We start from the raw sequence: 14,260 nt of genomic DNA, 5'->3' as shown, positions 1-14,260 counted from the left end.
AGCAATTGTCTTAGTTAGTGAGGAACCCCGAAGGGAAGTTGGAAGCGAGAGACCCCGAGGAGTGGGTGTCTAGAGCTTCTTACTGGAGCGAGACCCTTAGCATGAAAGCGGCATCTAAGCATGCAGCTTAGAGCAGGGTAGCGAAGCAAAGTCTTTGCTAACTCAAAGTGGTAGCGGAGGCTAGATATACCCGGAGGTACTGACGTCATGCGGTGGGGCCACCCCCGAGGTTCCCGCCATGATGTGTATTTGAGCGTAGGAGGTGTGTGCACTCGTGCCCCTAGGAGGCCGTGGGAATGAGCATGGCAGATGGGGACGCCCATGCTGGTTTGGAAATGCCGAGACCCTCGGCACTTGGCACCAGAGGCAGCCATCTTGCCCAAAGAGAGAGCAAGGGGAGAAAAAGAGGTAAGGCAGAGCGGTCGCAACCGTCTGCGACCGACGGACGCAATAGTACCCCCTTCAAAGGGCCCCTCCAAGACCTCTTCCTGGTGGTCTGGGCTTGCGTGAGTGTGCCAGGTGGAATTGACGTACCATCTCCTTGTCTGTAATATTGGCCAGTGGTTCCAGTAGTTTTCCTCTGGGCCATAGTTCTCCCAAGAGATGAGGTACTCCCATGTCTTGCCTCTTTTACGTACATCAAGGATGTTGTCTATAGCATATTCAATGTCATCTTCTGTGTCCAGGCTGGTAGGCTCTGGCTCTCTCCTGGAGAACTCAGAGAGTATCACTGGCTTTAGTAGAGATACATGAAATGCATTGTGTATCTTCATTGATGGAGGCAGCTTTAGACTGAATGTTAGTCGCCGAAGGATGGCAAAAGGTACCACAAAGCGAGGAGCAAATCTTGCAGAAAGAAGAAAGCTTAAGTCGGAGGTACTTGGTGCTTAACCAAACCTTGTCTCCAGGCTGAAACTGGGGTGCCTTTTGATGATGAGCATCATAGGTTCTCTTTGCCTTTTGTCCTGCTTTACAGAGGAGCTCCTTCATCTATCTCCAAAGTTGGGATAATTCTGCTGCGGTAGCCTGGGCAGCAGGAGAGGCTACTGACAATGCAATTGGTAGCAGAGGTAATAGTTGTCTCCCGTAGACAAGCTGGAAATGGGAAGACCCCATTGAAGAAGCAGGATGTGAATTGATGGCAAATTCTGCCCAAGGCAGTAATTCAGCCCAGCCATTCTGTCTAGAGTTGACATAAGATCATAGAAATTGTGTCAGCGTCCTATTCATCCTCTCAGTCTGATTGTTAGACTGAGGATGGTAGGCAGAGGTTAAGTCCAAGGCGATGTCAAATGTTTGACATAAAGCTCTCCAAAACTTTGCAGTAAATTGCACTCCTCTGTCGGATAAGATATGTTTAGGCATCCCATGAAGACGGAAGATGTGTTTAATGAAGAGTTTTGCTAACTCAGTAGCAGAGGGTAATCCTGGTAATGCAACAAAGTGTGCCATTTTAGAGAAATGGTCAGTTGTAACCCATATGGTGTTATTGCCATTGGATGATGGCAGGTCCACTACAAAATTGGTAGCGATATGGGTCCATGGTTCATCCGGTGATGGTAGAGGCTGTAATAAGCTCCAAGGACACCCGGGTTGTGGCTTTTGTTACCTACAAGGGAGCCCCCGGGCGTTGCCGCTCCGTCCCGGGGTTGACTTCCAGCTTGCCGCGGTCCCGAGCGAGTCGGGCCGTGGCCACGCCCCCACATGATGTCAGACGCTGACAGGAGCGTCGGTCTGTGCGGGAAACTGGAGGGATTTAAAGAGGGTGTTTTCTCTTTCTCCTTGCTTCGGCCACAAGTAGTGTTGGGATTGCTGCTTGCTGCGCTTTTGGTTTCTTGCCTTTTGCCTGACCCGGATTGCGTTATTGGATTGTTGTCTGCTGCCTGCCCTGACCTGGACTGTCTCACTGGATCTGTTGTCTGCTGCCTGCCCTGACCTGGATTACTTCGTTGGATTTGTTGTCTGCTGCCTGCCCTGACCTGGACTGTCTCACTGGATCTGTTGTCTGCTGCCTGCCCTGACCTGGACTGTTTCACTGGATCTGTTGTCTGCTGCCTGCCCTGACCTGGACTGTCTCATTGGGTTTGTTGTCTGCTGCCGCCCTGACCTGGACTGTCTCTGGATCTGTTGTCTGCTGCCTGCCCTTATCTGGACTGTTTGAGGAACTCCTCTGCCAGCTATCTGACTCCCGGATCCCATCCGCGGCTCTGAGGAACTAAGTAAGCGGTCATTGACCAAGGTTCCACAATTTACCATAACAGCTTTTGCTTGGCACAGACAGTGCAACAACCCACGTACGCTTGTATGTCCTTCTTCATGGTTGGCCACCAATAGTATCTTTGCAACATTGTTAAGGTAAGACTCTGTCCTGGATGGTCTGCCAGACGGGAATCGTGTGCCCATTTCAACAGACGTTTTCTTAAACTTCTGGCCACCACCGTCTTCCTGGCAGGTACCATGTGGGTGGCTGCGAGAACCACTCTTTCGGGATCGATGATATGACGGGGTTCATCCGGCACATCCTGCGGTGAGAAAGAGCATGATAGGTGTTATCGATCAGCTCCTCCCGAGGGGAGGAGTTAGCAATCTGTTATCGATCACACCGCCAGGGGGGTAGAGTTAGCAATCTGTTATAGATCTGCTCCCCCAGAGGGGCGGAGCTAGCAGACTGTTAGTACTCAGTTCCTCCAGAGGAGAGGAGTTAGCAACCTGATGTAGATCTGTTCCTCCAGAAAGGAGGAGTTGCAATCTGTTACGGAATCTGCTCCCCTGAGGAGAGTAGCTAGCAGTCCATTGTACTCCGTAGACGGAGTTAATGATCTGTTGTGGGTTGACTCCCCACAGAGTGGCAGTCTGTATGATACCGCTCTAGTAATGTAAGGAATGAACACTTAATGGAAATTGGTGAATCCTTGGGCCGATGGCAGATGACAGTGCCCTCAGGGACCACCGGCTAGGCTGGATTATGGAGACAAACACAGATAGTTCTTTATTAGACAGGAAGTAGAACCACCAGAGGTGGCAGTAGTGAGCTGATGTGCCCGGCAGGGCTGAAGTCCCTCAGATACTGGAATTGCGATCTCTGGGTTGCTGAGCTGTAGAGAGAGACTATAGGTAGTGAGTAACCAGGGTATGCTGGATACATAACCAGTAGTAGATGATACACTCACAATTGTAGATATATGTAATGGCTTCTATGCAACAGAGAGTCTTCAGTATATTCAGGAACAGGAGCTGTAGGCGAGTACTGGTTCCTATATGCAGTCTGGAATAAGAACTCACAATATCTGTGTATGTGATAGCTTCTGATATAGAAGAGAGTCTGTGAAGGGTTTTAGGAACATGGGCCCTCGTGGAGCGAGTACTGGTTCCTATCTGCAATCTGCAATAATAACTCACGATCTCCGTACCTGCGATAACGTCTTAGACAGAAGAGAGTCTTCAGAGATTAGGAACATAGGCCCTCGTGGAGCGAGTACTAGTTCCTATCTGTAATAGAACTCACAGTGTTCACGTCTGCGATCGCTTCCAGGCAGTAAGGAGTCTTCTGAGCAAGGAGCGAGTACCGGATCCCGTCTTAGCAATCTGAAATCAAGAAGAGAGAGTGGGGCTCCTGAGGAGCGCCAGCGGTCCATTGCTCCTACCATGTGACAGGGGCCGGCCAATGGCACCGATAGCCCATGTCACATGGTAAGGGCAAAGGGCCATTGGTGCCATTTTGATTAGTGGCAGCCGACAGCCCGAGAGGGGGACATCGCTCCCGGGACCCCTGCTGGACCACCAGGGACTTTAGGCAAGTTTTGGGGGGGTCGGGAGGGTAGGGGATTATAAATAATTAGATCTAAAGGGTCGGGGTGGGTTTGGGCTTTTTTTTTCTACGTGCCCTTTCTCCCCCCCCCCCCCCCCCCAAAACGATAAGAAAACCACATGAAAATTTCGTAGGGTTTTCCTATCATTTTTGGGGACCCTCGATAAATGAGGGATTAGAAAATATCGTACGATATTTTCATCTGGCAAAAAAACAATGCACATCCCTAATGGAAATTTTGTTTACTGGCAGCCGACGGCCCGAGAGCGGGAGATCACTCCCGGGACCCCCGCTGGACCACCAGGGACTTTAGGCAAGTTTTGGAGGGGGTCGGGAGGGTGGGGGATTGTAAATAATTAGATCTAAAGGGTCTTTTGGGGTTGTTTTTTTTCAGCTCGGGACAGTCGAAAAAAAAAACCGTCCGGACCGCGAGAAACGGAATTTCCCGCAGGTCCACGGTTCTTCATAGACACTGCTTGAGGTGGTCAGAAAGGAGTAGGATTTTAGTGATGTGTCTGACATTCCCCAATGGGAGGTATCTGCTTGAAGTGAGGGTTTAAGAAAAATCACAAGCCCACTTTGTTCAGTTTTCTTTCCTTCCTTCTTGTCTCCTGTCCTGGGAAGGTGGTTTGTAGGCCCAAGGGTGGCATTCCCATGCCCTTATAATCAGGGAATATTGTTGTCCAAAAATTGATTTCTCTGATATTCTGAGGAACCAGAGAAAAGGTCTCAAGAAAAAGGGGAATTAGTCCCATACCTGTCATCTGTCCGAAAGAGATTTCTTCAGTTTTGAAGAAAGTGGATTTTTCATGGTGGGCAGTCAGAGGGAAGACTGCCTTTCTGGAAGAGGGTCCTACAGAGCTGCAGCTTAAAGGAAAGCATCAGCATATAAATTTCTAAAGCGTATCAGGAGGTGTTTGCAGTTTCCTACTGAGAAAAAAATCTGCATTCAGTTTGTAGGTATCACTGGGAAAGTACCAAAGGAGGGGGTCCCCATGTCAAAAGTACCTACTTCCAGGAAGTGCAAATTTGACAGCTTCTGCATTGAAGAGCAGAATTCCAAATTGTAGCCTTTGTGAATATTCATGTTCAATCAAGTAACCAGTAAAATGATTTATTTTTTTTAACAACAGCTAACTATGTGTAGTGTATTTCTTTTACTTAAAGATGCAGAAGACCTCTAAGATAGGACTTCCCAAACTGGGAGTGTGAATTTCAGCAAGGGAGAGAGACAGAAAGAAAGAGAGAGAGAGGGATCACATGATGTGGTGATGACATCACCACCTAGGGCGGCAGGACCGCCTTACACCGGCACTGGGCGGCAGCCATCTTAGGACTTCCAAACTCTATAGTTTTCCAGCCATAAACTCTGAAACATTTGGGGTGCCATACTCAGACAATGAACATATTGGCACAACCTCAAAACCTCCAGAAATCCTTTGGGCCCAGTATTGGGTGCCATTTTTATGTAATTCTTGTCTTACTAACTAACAGGGCTTACTGGTCCAGAATACCACCTATATTCCCTGGATTCTTTTCTGAATGGGGTGTGTGTGAGAGAATGTCAGTCTTTCCAGGCCTTAGGCTTCCCTTAGAGCAGAGCTTCACATTTTTACAACAAATCAAATATTTGTTTTCTCAAAAAAAATTTCACCAGATGTTTAAATGTAAAACTTTACACATGAACCATCAACACCTAATAAAATATTTTACAAAAGGTGAAAACTTTATAGTAGAAATAACCTAATCTTCAACTAGTCTATGCAACCATATTTTAAAGTTTCCAGATAAAGTAAGAAGAGACTGTTCAAAAGTTTAGGAGTAGTTTAGCAGAAAGTTCACTTTTAGAGAGAGAGGTTAGGTGTTTTGGAGCCAGAGGGAACTGTCTGAACTGTAGAAAACAGAGACTTTGAGAGGAATTGTACTCTGAAGTGAGAAAATTGGAAGTAAGTGGACAAATTAAGTTAATTGAATAGTAGCCTACATTGCAACAGACCAGCCTACCCTGTTTTGTTACCTAGAGCGGACTTGAGTTCAAACGTCACTTGCATGATCACACAACTTCAAACAAAAAGTCATATGTGTATTTATACTGCAGGAAAACACAAACACTGCACATAAGAGGGAAGGAAGAAGAAGTGGCATAGCTCAGTCGTTCCCAACCTTTTTAATTTCATGGCACACCTGGCACAAGGTTCATTTTGTTATGGCACACCAACTTCTTCCCCATCATCACTTTCTCTTTTCTTCTCTCTCCCCCAATCCCACTGGTATTATCATCTTCCCTCTCCCCCAACTTTTGGTACCATCACATTTCTCTTCCCTTCTCTCTTCCTCCAGCCCCCTGGCATCATCACCTTCTCACTTTCCTTTCCCCCACCCCCTGGCATAATCATCACTTTCTCTAGCCCTCCATCTCTTCCCCCTACCCCCGGCATCATCATCTTCCCTCTCCTACCATTTCCCTTCCCCAATCATCACCTTCCCTCTCCTATCCCCACCTCCTAGAATCATCATCACCTCTTTCTCCTTCCATCTGTTCTCCTTGCCCTGACCATTATCATTACCTTATTTATTTATTTTATTTATTTATTTAAAGATTTTTATATACCGCGGTTCGTTAGCAAACATCACCTCAGTTTACAGAGAACATTAAATTAGCAACAGGCTTTACAATAAAATTAAATTATAGCAAAATAGGATTATGAACAATAATAATGTAACTAAAAGACATTAGATTAATACACGATAAAACTCAACAACCTTCCATTTCCCTCTACCCTTCTCCCCACCCCCTGGCACCATCACCTTCTCTCCTTCCCTATTTTCTGGACCTCTCCCGCCATCATCATTATGCCTTTCCCTCTACTCCTCTCTCCCACCATCTGGCATCATCATCATCACCTTCCTTTTCTCCCACTCCCTGGTATCATCATCATCATCATTACCTTCCCTACCCCCACCCCCGGCATCATCATTTTCCCTCTCCCCCACCCCTGGCATCATCACCTTCTATCTCCCTCCACCCCCCACTCCCCATCATCACCTTCCCACTCCAACCACCTCTTCCTCCCCACTTGCATCATCATCATTACCTTCTCTTCTTCACCTCCTCACTCCTGGTAACATCATCATTGTCACTACCTTCCCTTTCTTTCTACCTTTCTCCCTCACCTCCTGGTATCATCATCACCTTCTCTCTTCCTCCATCTCTTCTCGCCCCATCATCAGCTTCCCTTTCCCTCTACCCCTCTCCCTCAGCCCATGGCATATCATCAACTTCCCTCTGCCTCCACCCACTGGCATCATCACCTTCCTTCTCCTTCACCTCCTCACATTAGCCTTCTCTCTCCACCCCTGGCATCATCACATTCTTTTCCTTCTCCCTTCAACCCCCATGCCAATCACTTTATCTTCCCTTCCACTCTCTGCATCACCCGCCGTCTCCCTCACTTCCGGCATCATCATCAAGTTCTCTCTCCCTCACCCCTTGCCATCATCACATTCTCTCTCTCTCCACTCCTCTCCCCAACCAACATAATCATTATCATAATCTTCCATCTCCCTCACTCCCTGTCATCACCTTCTTTTCCCTTTCCCTCCACCCCCTGGCATTATCTTCCCTCAACCTCAGTACCTGGAATCATAATCACATTCCTTTCCCTCCACCTCATCTTCCCATCTCCATGAAGCATCATCCCCTTCCCGTCACTCTCCCCCCATACCTGTAGCATAATCAGCTTCCCTTTCCTCACCCCAACCCCAATCCTTGTACAGAAGAAGTCTTTGAGCAGGCTTACCGAGTGCTGCTTCTTCCTCCTTTCCAGCTTCCCTCTGCAATCCTAAATACATGGAGCCAGCAGGTGTCATGAGACCACATGACCCCTTGCAGTTTCTGTTGCAGAGGAGAGCCCGCAGAGGAAAACAGGAGCAGCTGCCAATATGTGCTGCTCTCCGATGCCCCTTGCTGGTGGGAGGACATCCTGCAGGCTAGGAGGGAAATAGGAAATGAGACTGCAACTGTGGCACACCTGTACTCCAGCCACGGCACACTGGTTGGGAAACGCTTGCATAGCTTATCGACTAACACTCAGGTTACTGCAAGTGCTTCTACTAGTTCTGCTAACACTGCTAATCCTACAGTATCTGATAGTACTATCACACTTCTACAACCATCACCACTAGGCTAAAAGTATAGCACTTCACTTGTCCTGATGTTCCTCCAGCTGCTAAATCCAAACATGGTTAATTTCTTTAGAGGGCATTTATTTATTTATTTTACAATACTTATATCTCGCTAATATAGCTTGCCAATCTAAGTGGATTACACTCACACATAAACATTACAACTGAACTATAGCACATGGAAATATAATACTAAGTCTGACCAAAACTATAAAGTAAATTTAAACTAGTCGAAAACCTGACAAAAAATGTAAACAATTTGTAATCAGAATTTCACAAAGATCATGTAGCTTGCATGGCAGAGCATTCCACAAAACCGGGCCAGTTACCAAAACACACCCATTTTCTTGTTACATGCAGTTGTACATCCTTAAGAGAGGGGGTAGTTAAAAGATGTTTACATGCTGAGCATAATGATTGCTTAGGAACATATTCATGTAAAAGTTCTTTCAAATATTGGGGCCTGTCTCCTTTAATAGCCCTGGAAAAACTAATACCAGAGCCTTAAAGGTTATCCTGTACACAATAGGATGCCAGTGTAGCTGATATAATTAAATATCAAAACTATATTCCCAAAATAAGAGGAGTGGATACAGAAACATCAAGAAATTAATAGTCCATCTTATCAGCAAATAAACAATGAGTGAATTAGACCTTCATTCTAGACGTCATCAGAATGAATGTGTTCAAAACATTACTACTGTCTTCTGTCTTATATATAATCATCAATCTAAAGAGTTATCATAGTAAAGAGATTTTTTGATAATTTTTATCTTGCAAATAAAACATATCTTGAAATAAAGTCCAACAAACTTATCTTTCAAAACCATTGTCTCTATACTTTATTAACAATGAATGTTTTCTGTTTTTAGATCTTATTTTAAGATTGCACCCTGATGAAGAATGGAGGTTCAAAACACGGTCCTGTGTAGGGCTTAAACAGAGCACTAAGGCGTTGTTGTTAAACTAGATTCTGTTGGCGTAACCCTGATGTACATTGCACAATTTGAAAGATATGTTTGTTGGACTATATTTCAAGTTATGTTTTATTTGCAAGATAAAAATTATCAAAAAATCTTTTTACTATCATAACTCTTTAGACTGATGATTATATATAAGGCAGAAGACAGCAGTAAAGTTTTGAACACATTCACTCTGATGATGCCTAGTATGAAGGTCTAATTCATTCATTTTTTATTTGTTAATGAGATGGACTATTAATTTCTTGCTGATATAATATAGGTAACACATGTTCTCACAGGACAAGCAGGATGGTAGTCCTCACAAATGGGTGACATCGAGGATGGAGCCCTGTACGGAAAACTTTTCTGTCAAAGTTTCAACAAGCTTTGACTGACACTAGCACACTGGGTGCACTGAGCATGCCCAGCCTGCAATTATCCCTGTGAGCCACAGGTGTCTCCCTCAGTCTTCTTTTTTCCGCTCTGCAGTCAGCATAGCGGTTGGAGCTCTGTGAGGATTTTTTAACTAATTACCTCATGGAAACACTTAACTTTTCACTTCAAAAAACACTTTTCCCTGCACAGGTCTCCCTCCGCGTACGTTTTTACGACGCTCGGTGAGTACTAATTCTTATTTTTCGGTCGGTTTCTGTCACTATCTTAAGGCTGTTAACTGACTGAAGCCTTCCCTTCCCCCATTTTTCAGTTAGCTTTAAACAGCTTGCGAGTATCTCTGTGACACTCTGCTTGCTTATGCTAGTGGGGTAGGGATTTTTTCCTTAACTTTAGGACCTCTGTAGCTTCAAGTCCTTCGTTCCCTGGTACCCTCACGCAGTCGATACCCTATCGCTACACCGGGACCCTCCTAAACCGCCCTGGGCTTTTATATGTCATCAGTGCCCCTCCCCCCACGGTGCCCTGATGCCTTTATCCATGTTTTTTGCTTTTCAGTGCTACCAGGCTTTTTCCTCCTACGCACTGTTTTTTTTTCCTTGGGCTTCCTCGGTGCCGTCCCTACCCGGATGCAAGCCATTGACGCACACGCTGTTAGTCACTGCCATGCATACTCGGGTCGCCGCCACCGCTGCCCGAGACACTTTTTAACGATCCCAGGGTCACTTCATCGATGCCACCCCCCCTTTTGGGGATGCCATCGATGCCCCATCCTCCCCACCGATGTCTAGCCCTTTTCCATCGGTGGGCATCGGTGCCACATCGATTCGTCGGTGGGCATCGATGCCGGATGGTCCCCATTGGTGGACATCGGTGCCGGATGGTCCCCATCGATGGACATCGGTGCCGGATGGCTTTTCCGTCGATGGCATTGGTGCCGGATGGCCGTCCGTCGATGGCATCGGTGCCAGGTCCTTTTGCATCGGATGGACACCGATGCCCAGGTGTTTCATCCATGGGCATCTATGTTAGAATGCATCCATCGAGGGCAGTCGATGCCAGGCTGCTCCCATCGGTGAAATTCGATGCCCAGGTGGGTCCCATCGGTGGGTATCCATGCCGGCTCGATTCCGTGGATGGGCGTTGATGCCAATGCCAGCCTTATGGCTGGCATCGATGCCCATGCCGATTCCAGGACTGGCGTTGATGCCGGGATGGAATTCATCGACTGGGAGATCCATGCCATCGATTCCATACGTGTCCATATCGATGCCACCGACACACGTGTCTGGGGCACCGATGCCATGTACACTTGGAAATCTGAGTCTGTCCAAATCGATACCCGTCAACGTCTGTGGCCCTATAGTTGATGCCCGTGGCCATGCCACAAACGGCATAAATGCCCGCCTCCATGCATCGATGCCCTCGACTGCCTCCGTTTTCCTTCGGTGTCCTTGACGCCCTATTGATTCGACTTCGACTCAGTCGATGCCGGTATCTTTTTCAATAACGGCAATGTTTTTCGATTATTCGATTCCACATCGTTTCAAAGATACCTATGCCACTGCTGTCAGTGCCCGTCACTGTCATCATTCTCCTGGCCAGTCATCGACGATTTTCATACCCATTTGATGATATCCTCGAAGCCCCTTAGGTTGCCTTCAATATCGTCAATACCGACATAGCACCGCCACATAATACCCTCGCCTCCTCACATTGCTCCACGCTTTGGGTTCTTTTTCAAGCCCCGTATTAGCTTAAGACACTCCATTGTGTCAGGAGCAGAGCAGGCGTGCTGACAGTTCGTCATCGATCGCCTTCCAGGACGACGAGGGCTTCCATCTCGGCGCTGGGGAAAGACCGGGCCGAGCACCGTGGCACCCATCATCGCCTACATCGTGATTGTCCGCCGCTGACGCCATCCAGCACATCGGTGCCATCCTTCTCCAGGCTGGACAACGCTCGGGCAGAGCGACATCACCACTGCCATCAGCACTGTTCCTACAGTTTTGGCAGTCCTTGGTGATCCAGAACTTCCGGATCCAGGTCCGACAGATTCTGCATTGGCGTCACGACACATCGAGCCGCTGTGACGAGGGAAGGGAACATGAGTTCCGTTAGGGCTCCTCTGTTCCTGGCGTGCCCCACCGTCAAGTGGTGTGGGACTATGGCCATCTGTTACACTTAGCAGTCTAAACGCCACTCACGCCTGGCCTGTCTCCTCTGTACCTGTGCCACCATACCGGGTTTCAGAGCGAGATGGACGTTTACGTCCCCGGCCTTACCCTCGAGGACTCCGGAGACCGTCGGAGTCAACAATCTTCACCGGCTCGTCTTGCGGCGATCCACGTCGGATGGTAAGTACCCGCTTCGGCGGCATTCCCATAGAGTTGTGTTCTCCCATTCGGACCGTGGTTCGAAAAGTTTCTGGGTCATGTGCCTTTTAGAACTGTATTAGTGTCACATATCGCTATGTTAGCTATGTTAGCCACAATATCAGGAGAACCCCTCTATCTTCTTGGGATTTCAGCAGGGCTTCTTCTCTTGTCAGTAACAAGTCCCTGTGCCGACCAATGCTCTGACTCTTGGTTCCCTCCCAACCAAGGTCCAGCTGCATTGGCTGATCTGCTAAACATGAGATTCAGCAACCATTGCCCCATGTACAAGTCCACCTTGAGGCCTGGCCACAGGTCTCAGTGTCTCCTTGTACAGCATACAGAAATGCGGGTACCACTTACCGCTCACACACCTGCAGGAGCCTACATGATATCCTCCATTGGGACACCTCCTGGTCTCCCATCTGGTCAGATATCAGAGCGGCCACCCCACCTTGTACCAAAGTCCCGGTACACTCCCCCAGGCGCTACGAAGTGCAGAGGGGAGAAGGGAGGGGGGTTGGGGAGTTCTAATTGCACTATTCTTTCTTTTAACAGAAAATAGTTACTCTCCGCACATCCTGGACCTAAGAAAATCCAACTTTCTTTAGACGTCACAGGTACAATGGTATCTTTGGTTACCATCACTCCATACTGCAGTAAGTACATTATTTTAATGTTTCTATGTGCTTTATGGTGAGTCAACATTACAACCCCAAGCTCTGCCGCTGGCATCAGCTTCGGTAAGTGAACTGTCTCTTGCATCACTGTTGGTGAATGCTGTTTTCTCTGCGGAGTGTAACATCATTCACTTTCCTTGCATAGACTACTGCTAACCACTTTCAGTACATGCAAGGAGCTCTCACTTTTTTCAGGACTCACTATACATTTACTAACTGGGATTACTGTCACTGCCATAAATCCCTTCTGTAACACTTCTGGACACCACAGTCTTAAGACCCTCTTGTCCAGCATGCGCACAGACATTCTGATACATTGTTATATGTCCCTGCGCATATTTTCCATAACCTCAGCCTTTCAACTTTTCATGGTTGGGCTATGGGGTTTCTTCCCACTATGCATTTTTCTCATAATTCAAAACTGCTATGGGTTATATTCAGTGACATTCTATACTCAATGGACCTAAGTGGTTTCATTGCTTTCGTCCCTGATTCTTATCCCAGTTCGAACTAGGACCTAGTCTCCTTCGACTCATGCTCGCAATTCCTTAGGGTTATAAAGTTTCTCCTGAAAGCTGTCAACCCATTATGCATCTATTGCACTCCAGCATAGTTTCTCATAAACTTCCTGGACGTTGCACCCATGAGTTATGCCCTTATGCCTTCCAATACTGCTTTTGCAACAATTCTTTGTGCATACAGACAGACAGCATAGGGACAATGTGCTTTCCAACTCATAAGCACGCATTACCTCTTAGCTGCTCTGCTAGACAGCTGCGCAGCTCTACCCTTGGCCCTTGTTCACTTCATGCGACCTTGGGCCACATATCTAAGAGATTTAATGAACGCTCTATCAGACCTTCTCCACGTAGGTTCTATCCTCTCGAATGGTCTCAATTACATGTGTACAGGGCAAATCTTTTAACGCTGAGTTTAACTAAACTTTCCTCGGCGTCTGCATCATTCCATACGATGCACAGGTTCTGCTCCCTGCACATGTTTCCTATGCGTTCCCTTAGATGCCTTTTCTTCCATCAAAGGCCTCTTCAATATATCTCTTCTGCTGCCTCTCGTAGCCAGCATTCTTCTAATGTTGAACTGGGATGGGGTTCAGTATTCTTTTCCCCACTCCCTGACTGAGATCAGTATGCTTTCCCATACTTCTCAATCCATCATATCAGTAACCTTTTATTCTCTCACCAGTCAGTCCCAAATCATAGACTTACTGATGTTCTTAGGTTCTGGTAGCGTCACAAAACCTTCTAAACATAAATCTTGCCGTTTAATATGGCAGGCTTTACCTCCTGACGCTAAAAAAAAAAAAAAAAAAAAGAGGTATTACCCCTTTTACTTTTCCACCATTTTTTCTTACTCCCTCGGATTCTGTTCTCCAGACATCCTCCACATAGATACACCTTTCTCTTAGGAGGTGTATCGTTTTGGGAGTTGGGTTTCCCGTTTTCGGTAATCCTCTCTGAGTCGGCTTACCATGGATTATCCACTGATCAAGCCGCCTCTATTTCTCTAATCACGGAATGAACATATATATTCTCCTTATAAGTCTCATACATTCTACGTTTGAGCCTTTCCATTCCTCTCTTCCACAGTTTGGCAAGGGAACTTCTTTCCCTCTTAATGTCATTCCTGCCAGCAGGGTCCGTGAGTTATGCACTCTTTCCATACTCACCTGACTCCGTTCCTCTGCCACTGAGTAGTTCTACGCAATCAACTTTCTATCCTTTTCAGGTAGATGTTGTATCTCCTTTCCTCAGGAAATACTCTATTAATTTTTCCTAACCTCTCTCTCTCGCCCTAGGGGAGAGACTGGGGTTTTCCACATTCCTGGACAGTAATGCT

Source organism: Rhinatrema bivittatum, chromosome 7 (genome assembly GCF_901001135.1).
Source record: "Rhinatrema bivittatum chromosome 7, aRhiBiv1.1, whole genome shotgun sequence".
Classification (NCBI taxonomy): domain Eukaryota; kingdom Metazoa; phylum Chordata; class Amphibia; order Gymnophiona; family Rhinatrematidae; genus Rhinatrema; species Rhinatrema bivittatum.
This window is presented reverse-complemented; position numbering follows the sequence as displayed.